Source organism: Eumetopias jubatus, unplaced genomic scaffold (genome assembly GCF_037043125.1).
Source record: "Eumetopias jubatus isolate StellerSeaLion01/CBP00866 unplaced genomic scaffold, mEumJub1_p1.0 scaffold_9, whole genome shotgun sequence".
Lineage (NCBI taxonomy): Eukaryota > Metazoa > Chordata > Mammalia > Carnivora > Otariidae > Eumetopias > Eumetopias jubatus.
In genome coordinates, this window is record NW_028274815.1 from 93,277,925 (window position 1) to 93,303,271 (window position 25,347).

Genomic DNA, 25,347 nt, shown 5'->3' on the forward strand with positions numbered 1-25,347 from the left:
TTGAACCAACCTTGCAGCCCAGGGATAAATCCCACTTGGTCGTGGTGAATAATCCTTTTAATGTACTGTTGGATCCTATTGGCTAGTATTTTGGTGAGAATTTTTGCATCCATGTTCATCAAGGATATTGGTCTGTAATTCTCCTTTTTGATGGGGTCTTTGTCTGGTTTGGGCGTCAAGGTAATGGTGGCCTCATAAAATGAGTTTGGAAGTTTTCCTTCCATTTCTATTTTTTGGAACAGATTCAGGAGAATAGGTATTAATTCTTCTTTAAATGTTTGGTAGAATTCCCCTGGGGAGCCCTCTGGCCCTGGGCTTTTGTTTCTTGGGAGATTTTTGATGACTGCTTCAATTTCCTTAGTGGTTATAGGTCTGTTCAGGTTTTCTATTTCTTCCTGGTTCAATTTTGGTGGTTGATACATCTCTAGGAATGCACCCATTTCTTCCAGATTATCTAATTTGCTGGCATAGAGTTGCTCATAGTATGTTCTTAGAATTGTTTGTATTTCTTTGGTGTTGGTTGTGATCTCTCCTCTTTCATTCATGATTTTGTTGATTTGGGTCATTTCTCTTTTCTTTTTGATAAGTCTGGCCAGGGGTTTATCAATCTTCTTAATTCTTTCAAAGAACCAGCTCCTAGTTTCGTTGATCTGTTCTACTGATCTTTTGGTTTCTATTTCATTAATTTCTGCTCTGAATTTTATTATGTCTCTTCTCCTGCTGGGTTTAGGCTTTATTTGCTGTTTTTTCTCTAGCTCCTTTAACTGTAGGGTTAGGTTGTGTATTTGAGACCTTTCTTGTTTCGTGAGAAAGGCTTGTATTGCTATAGACTTTCCTCTTAGGACTGCTTTTGCTGTATCCCAAAGATTTTGAACCATTGTGTTTTCATTTTCATTGGTTTCCATGAATTTTTTTAATTCTTCTTTAATTTCCTGGTTGACCCATTCATTCTTTAGTAGGATGCTCTTTAGCCTCATTGTATTTGAGTTCTTTCCAACTTTCCTCTTGTCACTGAGTTCTAGTTTCAAAGCACTGGGGTCTGAAAATTTGCAAGGAATAATCCCAACTTTTGGTAGTGGTTGAGACCTCTTTTGTGACCTAGGATGTGATCTATTCTGGAGAATGTCCATGGGCACTAGAGAAGAATGTGTATTCCATTGCTTTGGGATGGAATGTTCTGAATATGTCTGTGAAGTCCATTTGGTCCAGTGTGTCATTTAAGTCTTTATTTCCTTGTTGATCTTTTGCTTAGATGATCTGTCCATTTCAGTTAGGTGGAGTGTTAAAGTCCCCCACTATTTTTGTATTTTTGTCAATGTGTTTCTTGCTTTTGTTATTAATTGCCTTATCTAATTGGCTGCTCCCATGTTAGGGGCATAGATATTTACAATTGTTAGATCTTCTTGGTGGATAGACCCTTTAAGTAGGATATAGTATCTTTCCTCATCTCTTCTTACAGTGTTTGGTTTAAAATCTAATTTGTCTGTTATAAGGATTGCCACCCCAGCTTTCTTTTGGTGTCCATTAGCATGGTAAATGGTTTTCCACCCTTTCACTTTCAATATAGGGGTGTCCTTGGATCTAAAATGAGTCTCTTGCAGACAGCATATCAATGGGTCTTCTTTTTAATACAATCTGATAGCCTGTGTCTTTTGATTGGGGCATTTAGCGCATTTGCATTCAGGGTAACTATTGAAAGATATGAATTTAGTGTCATTGTATTGCCTATAAAGTGACTGTTACTGTATATTGTCTCTGTTCCATTCTAGTCTATGCTGCTTTTAGGAATTTTGTTTGTTTAGAGGACCCCTTTCAATATTTCTTGTAGGGCTGGTTTCGTGTTTGCAAATTCCTGTAGTTTTTGTCCTGGAAGCTTTTTATCTCTCCTATTTTCAATGGGAGCCTAGCTGGATATAGTATAATTGGCTGCATATTTTTCTTGTTTAGTGCTCTGAAGATATCATGCCTGTCCTTTCTGGCCTGCCAGGTCTCTGTGGATAGGTCTGTTGCCAATCTAATGTTTCTACCATTGTAGGTTACATATCTCTTCTCCCAAGCTGCTTTCAAGACATTCTCTTTGTCTCTAAGACTCGTAAGTGTTCCTATTAGATGTCGGGGTGTTGACTTATTTTTATTGATTTTGAGAGGGGGTTCTCTGTGCCTCCTGGATTTTGATGCCTGTTTCCTTCCCCACATTAGGGAAGTTCTCTGCTATAATTTGCTCCAATATACCTTCTGCCCCTCTCTCTCTTTCTTCTTCTTCTGGGATCCCAATTATTCTAATGTTGTTTCATCTCAGGGTATTGCTTATCTCTCAAATTCTGCCCTCATGATCCAGTAGTTGTTTATCTCTCTTTTTCTCAGCTTCTTTGTTTTCCATCATTTGGTCTTCTATATCGCTGATTCTCTCTTCTGACTCATTTATCCTAGCAGTTAGTGCCCCATTTTTTATTGCACCTCATTAATAGGCTTTTTGATTTCGATTTGGTTAGATTTTAGTTCTTTTATTTCTCCAGGAAGGGTGTCTCTAATAACTTCCATGCTTTTTTCAAGCCCAGCTCGTATCTTTAAAATCATGATTCTGAACACTAGGTCCAACATTGTACTAATATCCGTAATGAGTAGGTCCCTGGCAATTGGTACTACCTCTTGTTCTTTTTGCTGAGGTGATTTTTTTCATCTCGTCATTTTGTCCAGAGGAGAATAGATGAATGAGAGAACAAAATGCAAACAGGCTAACAACGTCCCCAGAAAATATACACTAAACAAATCAGAAAAGACCTGAAAGCAGGGGAAAAGAAAGGGAAAGAAAGAGAAAAAAAAAAGAGAAAGAAAAAGATAAAAATGAACAAAAACATAATAAAACAAAAAAAACAAAATATGATCAAATATGATCAGGCTAGTGCATAGATCAGTGTCACACATTAGATTTTGGGTGTATTTTGGTCTGTTAGAAGATAGTGCCTCCTAAAATTGTAAAGAAAGAAAGACTTATATATGTACAAAATAAGGGTTGATACAATGAAGGGATGGAAGATGACTGTAAAGATGAAAATTATAAAATATTTTATAAAAGGAATTGATAAGAACTTGTTTGAAAGAAGAAAGAAGATTAAAAAAAAAATGGGAGAGAATGTGATCAGGTAGGAGACTAGAAAAAAGCCATACACTAGAGATTTAGGGTATATTTTGATCTGTTAGAAGAAAGTGTATCTCAAAATTTTAAAGTGAGAACAACTTATATATATATGCCAAAATAAGGGTAACTACTATGAAGGGATAGAATATGACTAAAAATAAAAAAAAAAATTAGAAAGGGATTGATAAGATGTTGGTTGGAAAAGGGAAAAAGAAAAATTAAAAAAAAAAAACAGTTAAAAAATTAACTTTGAGAAACTAATGAATCATGGTAAAAAAAAGCCATGAATTCTAATTGCAGTATTCCCTTAGCACTGAAGTTCTCCCATTCTCCTTGATCGGTAGACTTGGTCTTGGCTGGCTTTTCGCGCTGATCTTCTGGGGGAGGGACCTGTTGCCGTGGTTCACAAATGTCTTTGCCGGAGGCGGAATTGCCCCCCCCCTTTTGAGTCCGGGCTAAGCAATCTGCTCAAGTTTGCTCTCAGGAGCTTTTGTTCCCTGCAAGCTCTTGGTACAGCTTTGGAGGATAAGAGTGCAAATGATGGCCTCCCAATCTCCCCCCGGAGGAGCCTAGAACTTGGTGCCCTGCTCCTCAGTGTGCCCCCAAAGAAAAGCAGTGAATCACTCCCGTCTCTCTGGTCTCTGGCCGCACTCCGTGCTCACCCGGCCTGTGACCAAGTGTTTCTATCTCTGGCACCCGACCCCATGCGGAGTCTCCAAACCGAGCAGATCCCTGTGGTGAGCTCCCATGCCGCTCCTCCCCGGGGAAGAAGGGGAGTCTCCCCGGATCTGCCGCTTGTTGGGTCCCTGCTGGAGGAGCAGGGGCCCAACTGTGCCACAGATCACGGTTTATGGCAACCCCAAGCTGAGAGCCCGCGCCTCAGCTCCGTCTCTGCAGCCGGCTTCCCCGTTCTAATCCCTGGGAGGTCTGCCACACTCAGGCATCTCTGTTCTTTCTGTGACCCCAAGGGTCCTGAGTCCACACTGTCCCGAGAGGCTTCCACCTCCCATTTAGCCACTGGAGCGACGTCCCTTAGTGGAGCCGTCTTCTAAAAGTTCCAGTTTTTTGCTCCGCGGCTCTATCACTTGCGAGAAGCGGCGGAGGCCCCCTCCCCCGCCGTCTATCCTTCTGAATATCGCCTCAGATTCATTTCTCCACACGTCCCACCTTCCAGAAAGTGGTCGCTTCTCTGTTCAGAGAGTTGTTGCTACTCTTTTCTTCAAGCTCCTGTTGAGTTCGTAGGTGTTCAGAATGCTTTGATCCCCATTCAGCTGAATTCCTGAGACCAGAGGAAATCCAGGTCTCCTACTCCTCCGCCATCTTGCTCCACCCTCACCATATATATTCATTTTATTGAAATAAATCTTGTGTTGCAGAGGCTTGAATCTGGGTTTCAATTCAGAAGATATTTATTGACAATATTTATTGATAATATAACGGACATGTCATCATAGGTCATAAAAATAAGGACTATCACAGCTATTTGAGACTGTAGTAATTAAGATACTTAATTCTGTCATCAGGAGAATTCATAAGCAAATTTTAATTCTATTGTCTGTCCCTTTCATGGACTTTTTTTTTTTAAGAGTTTTGACTGTTGGGGGGCGGAGCAAGATGGCGGAGGAGTAGGAGACCTGGATTTCGTCTGGTCTCAGGAATTCAGCTGAATGGGGATCAAACCATTCTGAACACCTACAAACTCAACAGGAGATCGAAGATAAGAAAAGTAACAACACTCTGAACAGAAAAACGACCACTTTCTGGAAGGTAGGACGTGCGGAGAAGAGAATCAAAGGCGATATTCAGGAGGATAGATGGCGGGGGCGGGGGTCTCCGTCGGCCGCTTCTGGCAAGCGATAGAGCCGCGGAGCACAAAATCGGAACTTTTAGAAGTCGGCTCCACTGAGGGACGTCACTCCAGTGGCTAAGTGGGGGGTGGAACCCTTGTGGGACAGTGTGATCTCAGGACCCTCAGGGTCACAGAAAGACCAGGGGTGCCTGAGTACGGCAGAGCTCCCAGGTATCAGAGCGGGGAAGCCGGCTGAAGAGAGGGAGCCGAGGCACGGGCTCTCAGCTCGGGTTTGCCATAAACTGTGATCCACGGCCCAGTCGGGCTACTGCTTCTCCAGCAGGGACCCAACAAGCGGGAGAGCCGGGGAGACTCCCCTTCCGCCCCTGGGAGGAGCGGCGCGGAAGCGCACCCCAGGGATCTGCTGGGTTTGGAGACTCCACACGGGGTCGGGTGCCAGATATAGAAACGCTCGATCACAGGCCGGGTGAGCACAGAGTGCGGCTGGAGACCGGGGAGACGGGAGTGACTGCTTTTCTCTGGGGGCACACTGAGGAGCGGGGCCCCGAGTTCTCAGCTCCTCCAGGCAGAGATTGGGAGGCCATCATTTTCACCCTGGCCCTCCAATGTTGTACCGAGAGCGTGCAGGGAACAAAAGCTCCCGAGAGCAAACCCGAGCAGCTTGCTTAGCCCGGATTCACAAGGGCGGGGCAATTCCGCCTCCGGCAAAGACATTAGTGAACCACGGCAACAGGCCCCTCCCCCATAAGATCCGCACGAACAGCCAGCAAGCCAAGACCAAGTTTACGGATCAAGGAGAACAGGAGAACTCCTAGCGCTAGGGGAATATTGCACATAGAATTCATGGCTTTTTTCCCATAATTCATTAGTTTTTCAAAGTTAATTTTTTTAACTTTTTTTTTGAATTTTTCTTTTTCCCTTTTTCAAACAACATCTTATCAATCCCTTTTTAAAAAAAATATTTTTTATTTTTCATTTTTAGAGTCATATTTTTATTCCTTCATAGTAGTTACCCTTATTTTTGGCATATATATATATAAGTTGTTCTTTCTTTAAAATTTTGAGATACAATTTCTTCTAACGGATCAAAATATACCCTAAATCACTAGTGTATGGCTTTGTTCTATTTTCCTGCCTGATCACAAACTCTCTTTTTTTTTTCTTTTTTCTTTTTCTTTTTAAATCTTCTTCTTTCTTTTTAAAAACAACTTCTTATCTTATCAATTCCTTTTATAAAATCTTTTATAATTTTCAACTTTACATTCATCTGTCATCCCTTCATTGTATCAACCCATATTTTGTACCTATATAAGTCTTTCTTCCTTTAAAATTGTAGCAGGCACTTTCTTCTAACAGACCATATATGCCCAAAAGCTAGTGTGTGGCACTGATCTATCCACTAGCCTGATCATATTTGATCATATGCTGTTTATTTTTTGTTTTCTTCTGTTTTTGCTTGTTTTCATCTTTTTCTTTGTCCTTTTTTTTTCTCTCTCTTCTTTCTTTTCTTTTGTGTCCCCTGGTTTCAGGTCTTTTCTGATTTGTATAGAGTATATTAGCTGGAGACGTTGTTAACCTGTTAGCATTCTGTTCTCTCATTCATCTGTTCTCCACTGGACAAAATGACAAGACGAAAAAAATCACCTCAAAAAAAGAACAAGAGGTAATACCGTCTGCCAGGGACCTACTCAATACAGACATTAGTACAATGTCAGACCTAGAGTTGAGAATCATGACTTTAAAGATACTAGCTGGGCTTGAAAAAAGTGTGGAAGTTATTAGAGAAACCCTACCTGGAGAAATAAAAGAACTAAAATCTAACCAAGTCGAAATCAAAAAAGCTATTAATGAGGTGCAATCAAAAATGGGGGCACTAAATGCTAGGATAAATGAGGCAGAAGAGAGAATCAGCGATATAGAAGACCAAATGATGGAAAATAAAGAGGCTGAGAAAAAGAGAGATAATCAACTACAGGATCACGAGGGCAGAATTTGAGAGATAAGCGATACGATAAGATGAAACAACGTTAGAATAATTGGGATCCGAGAAGAAGAAGAAAGAGAGAGAGGGGCAGAAGGTATATTGGAGCAAATTATAGCAGAGAACTTCCCTAATGTAGGGAAGGAAACAGGCATCAAAATCCAGGAGGCACAGAGAACCCCTCTCAAAATAAATAAAAATAGGTCAACACCCCAACATCTAGTAGTAAAACTTAAGAGTCTCAGACACAAAGAGAAGATCCTGAAAGCAGCTCGGGAGAAGAGATATGTAACCTACAATGGTAGAAACATTAGATTGGCAACAGACCTATCCACAGAGACCTGGCAGGCCAGAAAGGACTGGCATGATATCTTCAGAACACTAAATGAGAAAAATATGCAGCCAAGAATACTATATCCAGCTAGGCTGTCATTGAAAATAGAAGGACAGATAAAAAGCTTCCAGGAGAAACAAAAACTAAAGGAATTTGCAAACACAAAACCAGCCCTCCAAGAAATATTGAAAGAGGTCCTCTAAGCAAAAAGAGAGCCTAAAAGCAGCATAGATCAGAAAGGAACACAGACAATATACAGTAACAGTCACCTTACAGGCAATAAAATGGCACTAAATTCAGAACTTTCGATAGTTACCCTGAATGTAAATGGGCTCAATGCCCCAATCAAAAGACACAGACTATCAGATTGGATTAAAAAACAAGACGCATCAATATCCTGTCTGCAAGAGACTCATTTTAGACCCAAAGACAACCCCAGATTGAAAGTGAGGGGGTAGAAAACCATTTACCATGCTAATGGATACCAAAAGAAAGCTGGGGTGGCAATCCTTATATCAGACAAATTAGATTTTAAATGAAAGCCCGTAATAAGACATGAAGAAGGACACTATATACTACTTAAAGGGTCTATGCAACAAGAAGATCTAACAATTGTAAATATCTATGCCCCTAACGTGGGAGCAGCCAATTATATAAGGCAATTAATAACAAAAGCAAAGAAACACATTGACAACAATACAATAATAGTGGGGGACTTTAACACCCCCCTAACTGAAATGGACAGATCATCTAAACAAAAGATCAAAAAGGATATAAAAATTTTAAATGAAACACTGGACCAAATGGACTTTAAAGACATATACAGAACATTCCATCCCAAAGCAACGGAATACACATTCTTCTCTAGTGCCCATGGAACATTCTCCAGAATTGATCACATCCTAGGTCACAAATCAGGTCTCAACTGGTACCAAGAGATTGGGATCATTCCCTGCATGTTTTCAGACCACAATGCTTTGAAACTAGAACTCAATCACAAGAGGAAAGTCGGAAAGAACTCAAATACATGGAGGCTAAAGAGCATCCTACTAAAGAATGAATGGGTCACCAGGAAATTAAAGAAGAATTAAAAAAATTCATGGAAACCAATGAAAATGAAAACACAACTGTTCAAAATCTTTGGGATACAGCAAAGGCAGTCCTGAGAGGAAAGTATATAGCAATACAAGCATTTCTCAAGAAACAAGAAAGGTCTCAAATACACAACCTAACCCTACACCTAAGGGAGCTGGAGAAAGAACAGCAAATAAAGCCTAAACCCAGCAAGAGAAGAGAAATAATAAAGATCAGAGCAGAAATCAATGAACTAGAAAGAGTAAGTAGAACAGTAGAACAGATCAACAAAACTAGGAGCTGGTTCTTTGAAAAAATTAACAAGAAAGACAAACCCCTGGCCAGATTTATCAAAAAGAAAAGAGAATGACCCAAATCAACAAAATCATGAATGAAAGAGGAGCTATCACAACCAACACCAAAGAAATACAAACTATTATAAGAACATATTATGAGCAACTCTATGCCAGCAAATTAGATAACCTGGAAGAAATGGGTGCATTCCTAGAGATGTATCAACTACCAAAATTGAACCAGGAAGAAATAGAAAACCTGAACAGACCTATAACCACTAAGGAAATTGAAGCAGTCATCAAAAATCTCCCAAAAAACAAAAGCCCAGGGCCAGAGGGCTCCCCAAGGGAATTCAACCAAACATTTAAAGAAGAATTAATATCTATTCTCCTGAATCTGTTCCAAAAAGTAGAAACGGAACGAAAACTTCCAAACTCATTTTATGAGGCCACCATTACCTTGACGCCCAAACCAGACAAAGACCCCATCAAAAAGGAGAATTACAGACCAATATCCTTGATGAACATGGATGCAAAAATTCTCACCAAAATACTAGCCAATAGGATCCAACAGTACATTAAAAGGATTATTCACCACGACCAAGTGGGATTTATCCCTGGGCTGCAAGGCTGGTTCAACATCCGCAAATCAATCAACGTGATACAATACATTAACAAAAGAAAGAACAAGAATCATATGATCCTCTCAATAGATGCAGAAAAAGCATTTGACAAAGTACAGCATCGTTTCTTGATCAAAACTCTTCAGAGTATAGGGATAGAGGGTACATACCTCAATATCATAAAAGCCATCTATGAAAAATCTACAGCGGATATCATTCTCAATGCGGAAAAGCTGAGAGCTTTTCCCCTAAGGTCAGGAACGCGTCAGGGATGTCCACTCTCACCACTGCTATTCAACATAGTATTAGAAGTCCTAGCCATAGCAATCAGACAACAAGAAGAAATCAAAGGCATCCAAATCGGCAAAGAGGAAGTCAAACTCTCACTCTTTGCAGATGATACGATACTGTATGTGGAAAACCCAAAAGACTCCACCCCAAAACTGCTAGAACTCATACAGGAATTCAGTAAAGTAGCGGGATAGAAAATCAATGCACAGACATCAGTGGCATTCCTATACACCAACAATAAGACAGAAGAGAGACAAATCAAGGAGTCGATCCCATTTACAACTGCACCCAAAACCATAAGATACCTAGGAATAAATTTACCCAAAGACGCAAAGGATCTGTACTCAGAAAACTATAAAATACTCAGGAAAGAAATTGAAGAAGACACAAAGAATTGGAAAAACGTTCCATGCTCATGGATTGGGAGAATAAACATTGTGAAGATGTCAGTGCTACCTAGAGCAATCTACACATTCAATGCAATCCCCATCAAAATACCATCCACCTTTTTCAAAGAAATGGAACAAATCATCCTCAAATTTGTATGGAACCAGAAGAGACGCCGAGTAGCCAGAGGAATATTGAAAAAGAAAAGCAAAGCTGGCGGCATCACAATTCCGGACTTCCAGCTCTATTACAAAGCTGTCATCATCAAGACAGTATGGTACTGGCACAAAAACAGATGTATAGATCAATGGAACAGAATCGGGAGCCCAGAAATGGACCGTCAACTCTATGGTCAACTCATCTTTGACAAAGCAGGAAAGAATGTCCAATGGAAAAAAGACAGTCTCTTCAACAAATAGTGCTGGGAAAATTGGACAGCCACATGCAGAAGAATGAAACTGGACCATTTCCTTACACCATACACAAAGATAGACTCCAAATGGTTGAAAGACCTAAACGTGAGACAGGAGTCCATCAAAATCTTAAAGGATAACAGAGGCAGCAACCTCTTCGACCTCAGCCACAGCAACTTCTTCCTAGAAACATCGCCAAAGGCAAGGGAAGCCAGGGCAAAAATGAACTATTGGGATTTCCTCAAGATAAAAAGCTTTTGCACAGAAAAAGAAACAGTCCACAAAACCAAAAGACAACCGACAGAATGGGAGAAAATATTTGCAAATGACATAGCAGATAAAGGGCTAGTACCCAAAATCTATAAAGAACGTATCAAACTCAACACCCAAAGAACAAATAATCCAATCAAGAAATGGGCAGAAGACATGAACAGACATTTTTCCAAAGAAGACATCCAAATGGCCAACAGGCACATGAAAAAGTGCTCAACATCGCTCGGCATCAGGGAAATCCAAATCAAAACCTCAATGAGATACCGCCTCACACCAGTCAGAGTGGCTAAAATTAACAAGTCAGGAAACGACAGATGTTGGCGGGGATGTGGGAAAGGGGAACCCTCCTACTCTCTTGGTGGGAAAGCAAGCTGGTGCAGGCACTCTGGAAAACAGTATGGAGGTTCCTCAAAGACCTGAAAATAGAGCTACCATATGATCCAGCCATTGCACTACTGGGTATTTACCACAAGGATACAAATGTAGGGATCCAAAGGGGTACGCGCACCCCAATTTTTATAGCAGCAATGTCCACAATAGCCAAACTTTGGAAAGAGCCAAGATGTCCATCGACAGATGAATGGATAAAGAAGAAGTGGTATATATACACAATGGAATATTATGCAGCCATCAAAAGGAATGAGATCTTGCCATTTGCAACAACATGGATGGAACTGGAGGGTGTTATGCTGAGTGAAATAAGTCAATCAGAGAAAGACATGTATCATATGACTTCACTGATATGAGAATTCTTAATCTCAGGAAACAAACTGATGGTTGCTGGAGTGGTGGGGAGTGGGAGGGATTGGGTGGCTGGGTGATAGAAATTGGGTAGGGTATGTTATGGTGAGCACTGTGAATTGTACAAGACTGATGAATCACGGATCTGTACTTCTGAAACAATTAATGCAATATATGTTAAGAAAAAAAAAAAGAAGAAGATAGCAGGAGGGGAAGAATGAAGCGGAGTAAGTCGGAGGGGGAGACGAACCATGAGAGACGATGGACTCTGAAAAACAAACTGAGGGTTCTAGAGGGGATGGGGGTGGGGGGATAGGTTAGCCTGGTGATGGGTATTAAAGGGGTCACATTCTGTGTGGAGCACCATGTGTTATGAACAAACAATGAATCATGGAACACTACATCAAAAACTAATGATGTAATGTATGGTGATTAACATAACAATAAGAAATTATTAAAAAAAAAGAATTTTGACTGGTAAGCGTGCCTGGGTAGCTCAGTTGGTTAAGCGACTGCCTTCGGCTCAGGTCATGATCCTGGAGTCCTGGGATCGAGTCCCAGATCGGGCTCCCTGCTCAGCAGGGAGTTTGCTTCTCCCTCTGACCCTCTTCCCTCTCATGCTATCTCTCATTCTCTCTCTCTCAAATAAATAAATAAAATCTTTAAAAACATAACTCTCTTCCTTTAAAAAAAAAAGAGTTTTGACTGGTAAATGCCAAATATGATCTTGTAGTACTTTGAATTTCCTGTTGAATAGCTATTCTTTCCAACTAGCTACCTATCAATTCACTCCATATTAGGAACTCCACCCTTTCCCTATCTGGCTCTTTTCTCTTAATCATGATTGTTCCTTATTGGTTCACACCTATTGGTTTTTCAGTCCTTATTGAGTTTTTTCTCCTTTGGTTATAGTTAGATCCTCACCATTAATGAATATTTCCCAACTATCTCAGGTCTCTTTCAACTATCTTGGATAAATAGTCTTTCTCCAAAAATATGGGAAAATTAATTTTTCTAAATGAGCATACCCAATCATTTTAAGTAGTCATTCACATTTTAGTCTAAATAGATATTTAACATCTATTTAGCTTATTTGCATTTATAAATAAACTCAAAGTTGAGGAAAATGCATGAAAGAAAATAAAGGGGGTGGGGACATAATTTGCAAATTCAAATCAGCCAGCTATGGATGATAATCTCTTGGAGAGGACCTAATTTTTAGTTTTCACTAGGTCCTTCTCTGTTGTCAGCACTGCTTTGGGCTTTATCGGCTTGATCAGCTATTTCTCCTTGGGCTCTTGGGGAAAAAAAAGAAGGGGGTGAATGAAAAGGCTTCCTGGTCTCCAGTATGTCCTGCCCTCTCCTCATGTCATGGTTTTGAGTGTCAGGCATGTATATGCATGTACTCATCTCTGTTCTGTTACTGAGCACCCTTTCTTTGCCACTGGTCCTCAGATTCCTCATCTGTGAAATAAAAAGTCAATGGAAGCCTCTATGGTGTGTGTGAGGATGAAGCGAAGTGAGGTGCGGAATGGCCTCCAGCCATGATGTGGACCCCTCCCCATTCACCTGGAGCTTCATCACATCCTTTGATGGGAACCATTCCTCGCATGTTCAGAATCAGAGGGTAACAGGACATTTGTTCAGGTCCAGGTAAATGAGCTGTGGAAGGGCACTTTCTCACCTCCCTATTGATCATCTTATATGATTACATTTGAAACAACTTTTTCAGTAACACTAACTGACTACTGTGTCACCTTTGGAAAGCTACTCATTGCTTTTAATGGAAATATCTTCATTCACTGACTGAGGAGATCAGGCAGCCCGCTGATTCTTTACTTATTCAGTGATTCTGAATTATTAATAAAGTATAAAACAAGTAAACAAAGGAAGACTTATTGGATGTTCATTGCAGGATTCCTTCCAGTATATTATGATGAAAATAACTTAAACGATAGGCAAATTGTTATAAGTTCATGATGGAATATTGTACATTTCTTTTTTTTTTATTTTTTTATTGTTATGTTAATCACCATATATTACATCATTAGTTTTTGGTGCAGTGTTCCATGATTCATTGTTTGCTCATAACACCCAGTGCTCCATGCAGAACGTGCCCTCCTCAATGCCCATCACCAGGCTAACCCATCCCCCTACCCCCCTCCCCTCTAGAACCCTCAGTTTGTTTTTCAGAGTCCATCATCTCTCATGGTTCGTCTCCCCCTCTGACATACTCCCCTTTTCTTCCTCTCCTGTTATCTTCTTCTTTTTCTTTTTTCTTAAAATATGTTGCATTATTTGTTTCAGAAGTACAGATCTGTGATTCAACAGTCTTGCACAATTCACAGCGCTCACCGTAGCACATACCCTCCCCAATATCTATCACCCAGCCACCCCATCCCTCCCACGCCCAACCACTCCAGTAACACTCAGTTTCTTTCCTGAGATTAAGAATTCCTCATATCAGTGAGGTCATGTGATACATGTCTTTCTCTGATTGACTTATTTCACTCAGCATAACACCCTCCAGCTCCATCCACGTCGTTGCAAATGGCAAGATCTCATTCCTTTTGATGGCTGCATAATATTCCATTGTGTATATATACCACATCTTCTTTAGCCATTCATCTGTCGAAGGGCATCTTGGCTCTTTCCACAGTTTGGCTATTGTGGATATTGCTGCTATAAACATTGGGGTGCACGTACCCCTTCGGGTCCCTACATTTGTATCTTTGTGGTAAACACCCAGTAGTGCAATGGCTGGATCGAACGGTAGCTCTAATTTCAACTCTTTGAGGAACCTCCATACTGTTTTCCAGAGGGGTTGCACCAGCTTGCATTCCCACCAACAGTGTAGGAGGGTTCCCCTTTCTCCACATCCCCGCCAACATCTGTCGTTCCCTGACTTGTTAATTTTAGCCATTCTGACGGGTGTGAGGTGGTATCTCATTGAGGTTTTGATTTGGATTTCCCTGATGCCGAGCGATGTTGAGCACTTTTTCATGTGCCTGTTGGCCATTTGGATGTCTTCTTTGGAGAAATGTCTGTTCATGTCTTCTGCCCATTTCTTGATTGGATTATTTGTTCTTTGGGGGTTGAGTTTGATAAGTTCTTTATAGATTTTGGATACTAGCCCTTTATCTGATATGTCATTTGCAAATATTTTCTCCCATTCTGTCGGTTGTCTTTTGGTTTTGTGGACTGTTTCTTTTGCTGTGCAGAAGCTTTTTATCTTGATGAAATCCCAATAGTTCATTTTTGCCCTGGTTTCCCGTGCCTTTGGCGATGTTTCTAGGAAGAAGTTGCTGCGGCTAAGGTCGAAAAGGTTGCTACCTGTGTTCTCCGGGTCCATTTCTGGGCTCTCAATTCTGTTCCATTGATCTATGTGTCTGTTTTTGTGCCAGTACCATACTGTCTTGATGATGACAGCTTTGTAATAGAGCTGGAAGTCCGGAATTGTGATGCCGCCAGCTTTGCTTTTCTTTTTCAGTATTCCTCTGGCTATTCGGGGTTCCATACAAATTTTAGGATTATTTGTTCCATACAAATTTTAGGATTATTTGTTCCATTTCTTTGAAAAAAGTGGATGGTATTTTGATGGGGATTGCATTGAATGTGTAGAATGCTCTAGGTAGCATTGACATCTTCACAATGTTGATTCTCCCAATCCATGAGCATGGAACGTTTTTCCATTTCTTTGTGTCTTCTTCAATTTCTTTCCTGAGTATTTTATAGTTTTCTGAGTACAGATCCTTTGACTCTTTGGTTAGATTTATTCCTAGGTATCTAATGGTTTTGGGTGCAATTGTAAATGGGATAGACTCCTTGATTTGTCTCTCTTCTGTCTTGTTGTTGGTGTATAGGAATGCCACTGATTTCTGTGCATTGATTTTATAGCCTGCTACTTTACTGAATTCCTGTATGAGTTCTAGCAGTTTTGGGGTGGAGTCTTTTGGGTTTTCCACATACAGTATCATATCACCTGCAAAGAGTGAGAGTTTGACTTCCTCTTTGCCGATTTGGATGCCTTTGATTTCTTTTTGTTGTCTGATTGCTGTGGCTAGGACTTCTAATACTATGTTGAATAGCAGTGGTGAGAGTGGACATCCCTGCCGCGTTCCTGACCTTAGGGGAAAAGCTCTCAGCCTTTCCCCATTGAGAATGATATTCGCTGTAGGTTTTTCGTAGATGGCTTTTATGATATTGAGGTATGTCCCCTCTATCCCTATACTCTGAAGAGTTTTGATCAAGAAAGGATGTTGTACTTTGACAAATGCTTTTTCTGCATCTATTGAGAGGATCATATGATTCTTGTTCTTTCTTTTGTTAATGTATTGTATCACGTTGATTGATTTGCGGATGTTGAACCAGCCTTGCAGCCCAGGGATAAATCCCACTTGGTCGTGGTGAATAATCCTTTTAATGTACTGTTGGATCCTATTGGCTAGTATTTTGGTGAGAATTTTTGCATCCATGTTCATCAAGGATATTGGTCTGTAATTCTCTTTTTTGATGGGGTCTTTGTCTGGTTTTGGGATCAAGGTAATGGTAGCCTCATAAAATGAGTTTGGAAGTTTCCCTTCCATTTCTATTTTTTGGAACAGTTTCAAGAGAATAGGTATTAATTCTTCTTGAAATGTCTGATAGAATTCCCCTGGGAAGCCATCTGGCCCTGGGCTTTTGTTTCTTGGGAGATTTTTGATGACTGTTTCAATTTCCTTAGTGGTTATAGGTCTGTTCAGGTTTTCTATTTCTTCCTGGTTCAATTTTGGTAGTTGATACATCTCTAGGAATGCACCCATTTCTTCCAGGTTATCTAATTTGCTGGCATAGAGTTGCTCATAATATGTTCTTATAATTGTTTGTATTGCTTTGGTGTTGCTTGTGATCTCTCCTTTTTCATTCATGATTTTGTTGATTTGGGTCATTTCTCTTTTCTTTTTGATCAGTCTGGCCAGGGGTTTATCAATCTTGTTAATTCTTTCAAAGAACCAGCTCCTAGTTTCGTTGATCTGTTCTACTGTTCTTTTGGTTTCTAGTTCATTGATTTCTGCTCTGATCTTTATGATTTCTCTTCTCCTGCTGGGTTTAGGCTTTCTTTGCTGTTCTTTCTCCAGCTCCTTTAGGTGTAGGGTTAGGTTGTGTATTTGAGACCTTTCTTGTTTCGTGAGAAAGGCTTGTATTGCTATAGACTTTCCTCTCAGGACTGCCTTTGCTGTATCCCAAAGATTTTGAACAGTTGTGTTTTCATTTTCATTGGTTTCCATGAATTTTTTTAATTCTTCTTTAATTTCTTGGTTGACCCATTCATTCTTTAGTAGGATGCTCTTTAGCCTCCATGTATTTGAGTTCTTTCCAACTTTCCTCTTGTGGTTGAGTTCTAGTTTCAAAGCATTGTGGTCTGAAAATATGCAGGGAATGATCCCAATCTTTTGGTACCGATTGAGACCTGATTTGTGACCTAGGATGTGATCAATTCTGGCGAATGTTCCATGGGCACTAGAGAAGAATGTGTATTCCGTTGCTTTGGGATGGAATGTTCTGAATATGTCTGTGAAGTCCATTTGGTCCAGTGTGTCATTTAAAGTCTTTATTTCCTTGTTGATCTTTTGCTTAGATGATCTGTCCATTTCAGTCAGGGGGGTGTTAAAGTCCCCCACTATTATTGTATTGTTGTCAATGTGTTTCTTTGCTTTTGTTATTAATTGCCTTATATAATTGGCTGCTCCCATGTTCGGGGCATAGATATTTACAATTGTTAGATCTTCTTGTTGGATAGACCCTTTAAGTAGGATATAGTGTCCTTCCTCATCTCTTATTACAGTCTTTGTTTTAAAATCTAGTTTGTCTGATATAAGGATTGCCACCCCAGCTTTCTTTTGGTGTCCATTAGCATGGTAAATGGTTTTCCACACCCTCACTTTCAATCTGGGGGTGTCTTTGGGTCTAAAATGAGTCTCTTGCAGACAGCATATTGATGGGTCTTGTTTTTTAATCCAATCTGATAGCCTGTGTCTTTTGATTGGGGCATTTAGCCCATTTACATTCAGGGTAACTATTGAAAGGTATGAATTTAGTGCCATTGTATTACCTGTAAGGTGACTGTTAACTGTCTGTTGTCTGTGTTCGTTTCTGCTCTTTGCTGCTTTTAGGTTCTCTCTTTGCTTAGAGGACCCCTCTCAATATTTCTTGGAGGGCTGGTTTCGTGTTTGCAAATTCCTTTAGTTTTTGTTTGTTCTGGAAGCTTTTGATCTCTCCTTCTATTTTCAATGATAGCCTAGCTGGATATAGTATTCTTGGCTGCATATTTTTCTCGTTTAGTGCTCTGAAGATATCTTGCCAGTCCTTTCTGGCCTGCCAGGTCTCTGTGGATAGGTCTATTGCCAATCTAATGTTTCTACCATTGTAGGTTACATATCTCTTCTCCCGAGCTGCTTTCAGGATTTTCTCTTTGTCTCTGAGACTCGTAAGTTTTACTATTAGATGTCGGGGTGTTGACCTATTTTTATTGATTTTGAGAGGGGTTCTCTGTGCCTCCTGGATTTTAATGCCTGTTTCCTTCCTCACATTAGGGAAGTTCTCTGCTATAATTTGCTCCAATATACCTTCTGCCCCTCTCTCTCTCTCTTCTTCTTCTGGGATCCCAATTATTCTAATGTTGTTTCGTCTTATCGTATCACTTATCTCTCGAATTCTGCCCTCGTGATCCTGTAGTTGTTTCTCTCTCTTTTTCTCAGCCTCTTTATTTTCTATCATTTGGTCTTCTATATCGCTGATTCTTCTGCCTCATTTATCCTAGCATTTAGTGCCCCCATTTTTGATTGCACCTCATCAATAGCCTTTTTGATTTCGATTTGGTTAGATTTTAGTTCTTTTATTTCTCCAGAAAGGGTTTCTCTAATAACTTCCACGCTTTTTTCAAGCCCAGCTAGTATCTTTAAAGTCATGATTCTGAACTCTAGGTCCGACATCGTACTAATGTCCGTATTGAGTAGGTCCCTGGCTGACGGTACTACCTCTTGTTCTTTTTGCTGAGGTGATTTCTTTCGTCTTGTCATTTTGTCCAGAGGAGAATAGATGAATGAGAGAACAAAAGGCTAACAGGTTTACAACGTCCCCAGCAAATATACTGTATACAAATCAGAAAAGACCTGAAACCAGGGGAAAAGAAAGGGAAAGAAAGAAAAAAGAAAGAGAAAAAGAAAAAAAAAAAGAAAAAAAAGATAAAAACAAAAACAAAACAATTCAAAAAAGGCAGAATATGATCAAATATGATCAGGCTAGTGCATAGATCAGCGCCACACACTAGATTTTGGGCGTATTTTGGTCTGTTAGAAAAAAGTGCCTCCTAAAATTTTAAAGGAAGAAAGACATATATGTACAAAATAAGGGTTGATACAATGAAGGGATGGAAGATGACTGTAAAGATGAAAATTATAAAAGATTTTATAAAAGGACTTGGTAAGATAAGTTGTTTGAAAAAATAAAGGAGATTTAAGGAAAAAAAAAAAGGAAAAAGGGAGAGAATGTGATCAGGCAGGAGACTAGAACAAAGCCATACATAGTGGTTTAGGGTATATTTTGATCTGTTAGAAGAAACTGTACCTCAAAATTTTAAAGAGAGAACAACTTATATATATATGCCAAAAACAAGGATAACTACTATGAAGGGATAAAATATGACTCTAAAAATGAAAAAAAAATAAAAAATGTTTTTTTTTAAAAAAAAGGGATTTATAAGATGTTGGTTGAAAAAGGGAAAAAGAAAAATAAAAAAAAGTCAACAAAAATTAACTTTGATGAAATAATGAATCATGGTAAAAAAAAAAAAAAAAAGAAGCCATGAATCTATGTGCAGTATTCCCCTAGCGCTGGAGTTCTCCTATTCTCCTTGATCGATCAACTTGGTCTTGGCTTGCTGGCTGTTTGTGTTGATCTTCTGGGGGAGGGGCCTGTTGCTGTGGTTTCCAAATGTCTTTGCCGGAGGCGGAATTGCCCCGCCCTTGTCGGTCCGGGCTAAGGAAGCTGCTCCAGTTTGCTCTCAGGAGCTTTTGTTCCCTGCCAGCTCTTGGTACAGCTTTGGAGGACCAGGGCGAAAATGGCGGCCTCCCAGTCTCCACCCGGAGGAGCCGAGAACTCGGGGCCCCACTCCTCAGTGCGCCCCCAGAGAAAAGCAGTCACTCCCGTGTCCCCGGTCTCTGGCCGCACTCCGTGCTCACCCGGCCTGTGATCGAGCGTTGCTATCTCTGGCACCCGACCCCGCTCGGAGTCTCCAAACCCAGCAGATCCCTGCAGTGCGTTCCCGCACCGCTCCTCCCCGGGAAGGAAGGGGAGTCTCCCCGGATCTGCTGCTTGTTGGGTCCTTGCTGGGGGAGCCGTGCCCCGACTGGGCTGCAGATCACAGTTTATGGCAACCCCGAGCTGAGAGCCCGCGACTCTGCTCCGTATCTGCAGCCGGCTTCCCCGCCCCGACACCTGGGAGCTCTGCCGCACTCAGGCACCCCCGGTCTCTCTGTGACCCCAAGGGTCCTGAGACCCCACTGTCCCGGGAGGATTCCACCCCCCGCTTAGCCACTGCAGCGACGTCCCTCCGCCGAGCCAACTTTTAAAAGGTCCGATTTTGTGCTCCGCGGCTCTAGCCCTTGCCAGAAGCGGCCGGCGGAGGCCCCTCCCCTGCCGTCTATCCTCCCGAATATCGCCTCGGACTCACTTCTCCGCACGTCCTACCTTCCAGTAAGTGGCCGCTTCTCTGTTCAGAGAGTTGTTGCTACTCTCCTGTTCAATCTCCTGTTGAGTTCGTAGGTGTTCAGAATGGTTTGATCCCTATTCAGCTGAATTCCTGAGACCAGACAAAATCTAGGTCTCCTACTCCTCCGCCATCTTGCTCCGCCCCCCACGAATATTGTACATTTCTTAAAATCAAATGTAATCATATTACAAAGAATAAACATCTTTACCATTGCTAATAAAATAAACCAGTTTCTTTACCAAAATAAGCCAGTTTAACAAAACACTATAGATGATTTGATTTCCAATTCTGTAGATACAAGTGTGAATAAAGAAATAGATAAAAATGTGGAAATAGATAAAAATAATTTTAAAAGGACTGTATGGGGCACCAGGGTAGCACAGTCAGTTAACCATATGACTTTTGGTTTCAGCTCAGGTTGTGATCCCAGGGTCATGAGATTGAGCTCTGCATTAGGCTCCATGCTCATCTGCTTCAGATTCTCTCTTCCTCTCCCTCTGCCCCTCTTGCTCATGCTCACTCTCTCTCACTCTCAAATAAATAAATAAATCTTAAAATAAATAAAAAGAACTGCAAGAATACACATCAAAATATCAAAATATTGGATGTTAACATTGTCATGTAGTAGGATTGAGTGGTTTAATTATTCCTTTAGATTTTTAGGTAGTCCTTAAGTTTTTTACATGAATATATATTCTAGCACACATATATGTCATTTAAAAATACATAGAAAAAATGGCAGTCATAACCCATTAAGGATTTATTTCAAACATCAGCCTTAATTATTTGATTACATCAGAGCCATGCCCTTGTGCCAAAAGGTGAGGGGAACTCATCAAAGTTGGAGGAAAAGATCTCCTTGACAGTCAGAGCCTTATTCAACCACATAAAGACCAGAGCATCTCTCTGGAGTCCAAATGTGGCACACAACTGCTACCTAGTGAAATCCATCTGCTTTCCCTCCACTAAGGATAAAGAATACAGAAACTCAGAATGCAAATTCAGATAGTCTCACCCTGAAGTTTGAGAGCAGAAAACTCAAATGAGTGTTCACATCCCTAAAACACCATCACACTTTATGAAAATGTACTATGTATGCCTCCTTTTCCCACCTGAGCATTTCCTATTGGACGTACTTCTATGATGGTCTCAGTCTTATTTCTAGATCTTTCCTTGGTTCCTCTGCTCCTTCCTTCCACTGAAGATGATGCACTTCCAAGGTTAGCCTATCTCCACTCGCCCAATGTCTTCAGACAAGTCACTCAGCTTGAGGACTTTGCAGGCACTCTGGCTGCATCCAATTTCAGGTTTTGACGTCAGCAGTCATTTGGCATCTATGAGCTCCTTGTCTTCAATTCCCTTCCAAGTGATTGGATGAGGTTTCCTTGAGCTTTTGAACCTTGGTATTAGCCACCAAAGATGTCTGACCTCAGATGTCAGTTTGGCATTTGCTGGGGGCCTAAAGGCCTCTGCCAGATATCCCCACCAGAACAGAAAATTAATTGGACAGGCAATGAATGGTCTGCTGCTGGAAATGTGCTAGAAAACAGTGGGGCTTTAAAGCCATAGAATGAAGATGACCCCTCATATATAACTAGTTGGTGAGTCAATGTAAACAGTTAGATGTGCACTTTTACACTATATGCAACATTATAAATCTATAACAATGATCATCATCTGCTCCAGCCAAAAAATTAGTGGTCCTATTTGAAGCATGACTCACTGGATCAATGCCATGCCACTCGGTTAAACCTCCTCAAATGATGAGCATATTTGGCACCTATTCAAAGACCTTGGGGATTCACAACTGGAGTTGGATCAACCACAAAGTTCACCCCTTTCAGTGTCTTTTGGTGTAGTACCTTACTCTGCCATTAGAGGTCAGCAGTAGTCAGTGAGAGAGGCTGCTCCCGCTCCGCCAACATTAAGTCTAGAACATTCTTCAGAAAGATGTTTCTCTGGTTTTAGTATCCTCACCTATAGCATTAGTAGGGCTATTGGTAATATATATATATAGCCCTACTAATGCTATATATATATATATGCATATATATATATATATATACATACACACATACACACCATAATATATATGGAATTTCCTAAGTGATGAGAGACATAAATGTGACTCTTGTCATGATAATGAGGTGACCTTTGGACCCCACCTAAGGATGGGGTTGGTTGCCAGGGGACCCAACCAGGTGATTACAGGGTTAGAACTTTCAGTCCACATCTGACCTCCACGGAGGGGAGGGGCTGGAGGTCGAATTAGTGGCCAAAACTAATGATTTAATCAACCATGCTTATGTAATTAAACCTCCATAAAAACCAGAAAGGACTGGGTTCAGAGAACTTCTTGCCTTGGTGAACAAGGGAGATTTGGGGATGGTGGCATACTCAGAGAGGGCTTGGAAGCTTCCCACCGTTCCCCACAACTCACCCTGTGCTTCTCTCCCATCTGGCTGTTTCTGAGTTATACCTTTTTATAATAAATGGATGATCTAATAAGCAAAAAGTTTCTCTGAGTTCTGTGAGTTGCTGTAGCAAATTAATTAAACCTGAGGTGGTAGTCTTGGGATCTGATTTATAATGGTTGGTCAGAGGCACAGGTGATAGGTAGCCTGAACTTGCTTGCAGCTGATGTCTGAAACGGGTGGGGAGTGGGTGGGGCAGAGTCTCACAGGCCTAAACCCTTAACCTGTGGAATCTGCGGCTATCTCCAGGGAGATAGTGTCAGAATTGAGTTAAATTGTAGGACACCCAGCTGGTGTCCCAAGAATTGCTTGTTGGTGTGGGGGAAACCCACACATTGGAATTGGGTGCAGGGCCCAAAAGACCCCTTTCCCAAGTCCCTCCATTGGAGATACACTCATTCGGCAGCCATCGGATGACCGGCGGGAGTGGTCAGCCTGGGGCCATCTGTGGGCAGCAGGTGCAGGAGCCACGGGGAGTGACAGCTCCCGGGCAGGACACAGTGTAAAAAAGGTAGGATATTGCCAGAGTTTCATCTCTGGGCTCCACAGCTGTTGACAGACCGGCATCCTCACCTCCGCAGACTCCAACTTTCAGCAGGCCATCTTCTGGGCATTATGGGGGTTTAAACATTGTGGTGCCTCTGGGGTGGGGGTGGGGGCACTACACATCGGTACTCCTGCTCCAGGCACAGGCAAGAGGCACAAAAAGCCTAAGTTTATCTTATAACCCCGTGATCCATCAACCCCACTTTCAAAATGTGTCTAAAGAAAGCAATGTGTAAAGATATGTGTGCATTAAAAAAACATCAGAAATCATCAAAGTATCTATCAATAGGGCATTGACTAAATAAATTGGGCTCTGGCATATAAATTGAAATACTCTGGGGCATGACAAAGATGATTGCTGTCAGCATGTAGCACATATAACAGTCACTCCAAAATTCTGTTAAAAACGGATTCTTGGCTCCTATACTGTGCAAGATTTTGATTCAGTAGAATGAAAAGTCTGGGAATATGCATTTTTAAAATGCACTTCAGGCAATTCACTGCACATGTGGTGGGAACCCGTCTTTGAGAAGCACAGATGCAGCTATGTATTAATTGGCATAGAAAGGCAGGAATGCAAAAACAAAAACCCATAGAATGTATATGCACAGAAAATTACCAAAAGTTTATTGCAGTGGGATATCAGTGGAGGATGTTTACAACTTATTTCTCTATACTTTGTTGTTTACCTGGATTTTCTAAATTTCTAACAAAAAGTGTGGGTGACTTGTATAAAAAGGAAATGAGAAAATCTAAAACAAAAGTCACTGACTTGCTTCTCTGGTGGGCATTTATAGCAGGGCCAGTGGGACCACAGTAGTGAAGGGGTGTGGGGGTGGCAACAGAGGATTGCAGGAGGGGGGCTGGGATTCTTTGTCTCCTTGCTTCTCTCCAGGGTGAGCAGGGGTCAGGCCCCAGGGCTGGTCTCCCAGACTCCTCTTCCTAAGAACTAGGGGTCCCCAAGCTGGACACGGGGTTTCTGTTATTTCTCATTTTCAGTGGTGACCTTTTTTCCTGGGTCACATAAAAATCCTACCAATTGAGGGGCCCTTGGGTGGCTCAGTCAGTTAAGCATGCAACTCTTAATCTCAGCTCAGGTCTTGATTGCAGGGTCATGCGTTCAAGCCCTGTGGAGAGAGAGAGAGAGAGAGAGGGAAAGAGAGGGAAGGAAAGAAGAAAGAAAAAATCATACCAATCTGTTTTTCTCCTGTAAATATTAAAGAACCATTTAACACTTGCAAACTGGAATCTATAGAAGGTGGTACTGTATGTGGTTTAATGTGAAATTGCATATTGAGCTCTTGTAAGTTTGATCCATCAATCTTTCCAAATGATCCACACAACGCAGAAAAAGTGCACACCTTCCAATTTCTCTGACACCTGAACAATTTGAGAACCACCAGCATGATAGAAAGAGTTTGGAAACCTTTGAAACCAAAATCAAATGTGAATTTAAATCCCAGTTTTGTCTGAGTGACATGGGAACAGAAGGGAGCATCACCTCTCTGGGCCTGGTTTCCCTCTGGACACAAGAATAATTACAGTGAGTGGGAAGGATGTTTATCAGCATGAGATTGGATGAAGCAAAGCTCCTGGTTCAAGCAGGAATCCAGTTTCTTGTCTGGTCTACTGCTTGACATCTGCGTTGAGCCCTGCACCACCCCCCCACCCCACCACCAAGGACAAAACTCTGCAGGGCTGAAGTTGGCCTCAGCAACACACATGTACGGGCCTCAGTGCATACACCAATGTCACTGCCACACACCACTCGCCAGACAGGAGACCATGCCCTCAGCATCCTTTTCACCTGCTTTATTTTCATTCTACCTCCTCCTGTTTATCCAGTCTGGGTTTCCGCCATTAAGGATTCTGCTCTCCACACCTTCCTTCTCTAGGTCTTAGAATGTTATTTACTGAACAGTGAAAGAAAAGGAAGAATTTCTATGTGGGTCACTCTCTCAGGCCCTTTAATAGTTGGTATAGGAAAGAGTCAAGGGAAAAACAGGTCATTCCTGATTTCCCCAGGGAATCAGCTTGCCTTGAAGTGCATCTTCCAGTCTGTGGATTGCTGGGTATGTGGGAACAAGGGTGTCCTTGGGTATCTCCAGCATTATGCCCTGGACACAGAAGGCTCCAGTGCTCCCTTCCATGGGTTTAAATGCTGGGGGCTTAGAGATGCTAAGGACACAAAGCAATGGTAGAAAGTGCAGGACATGATT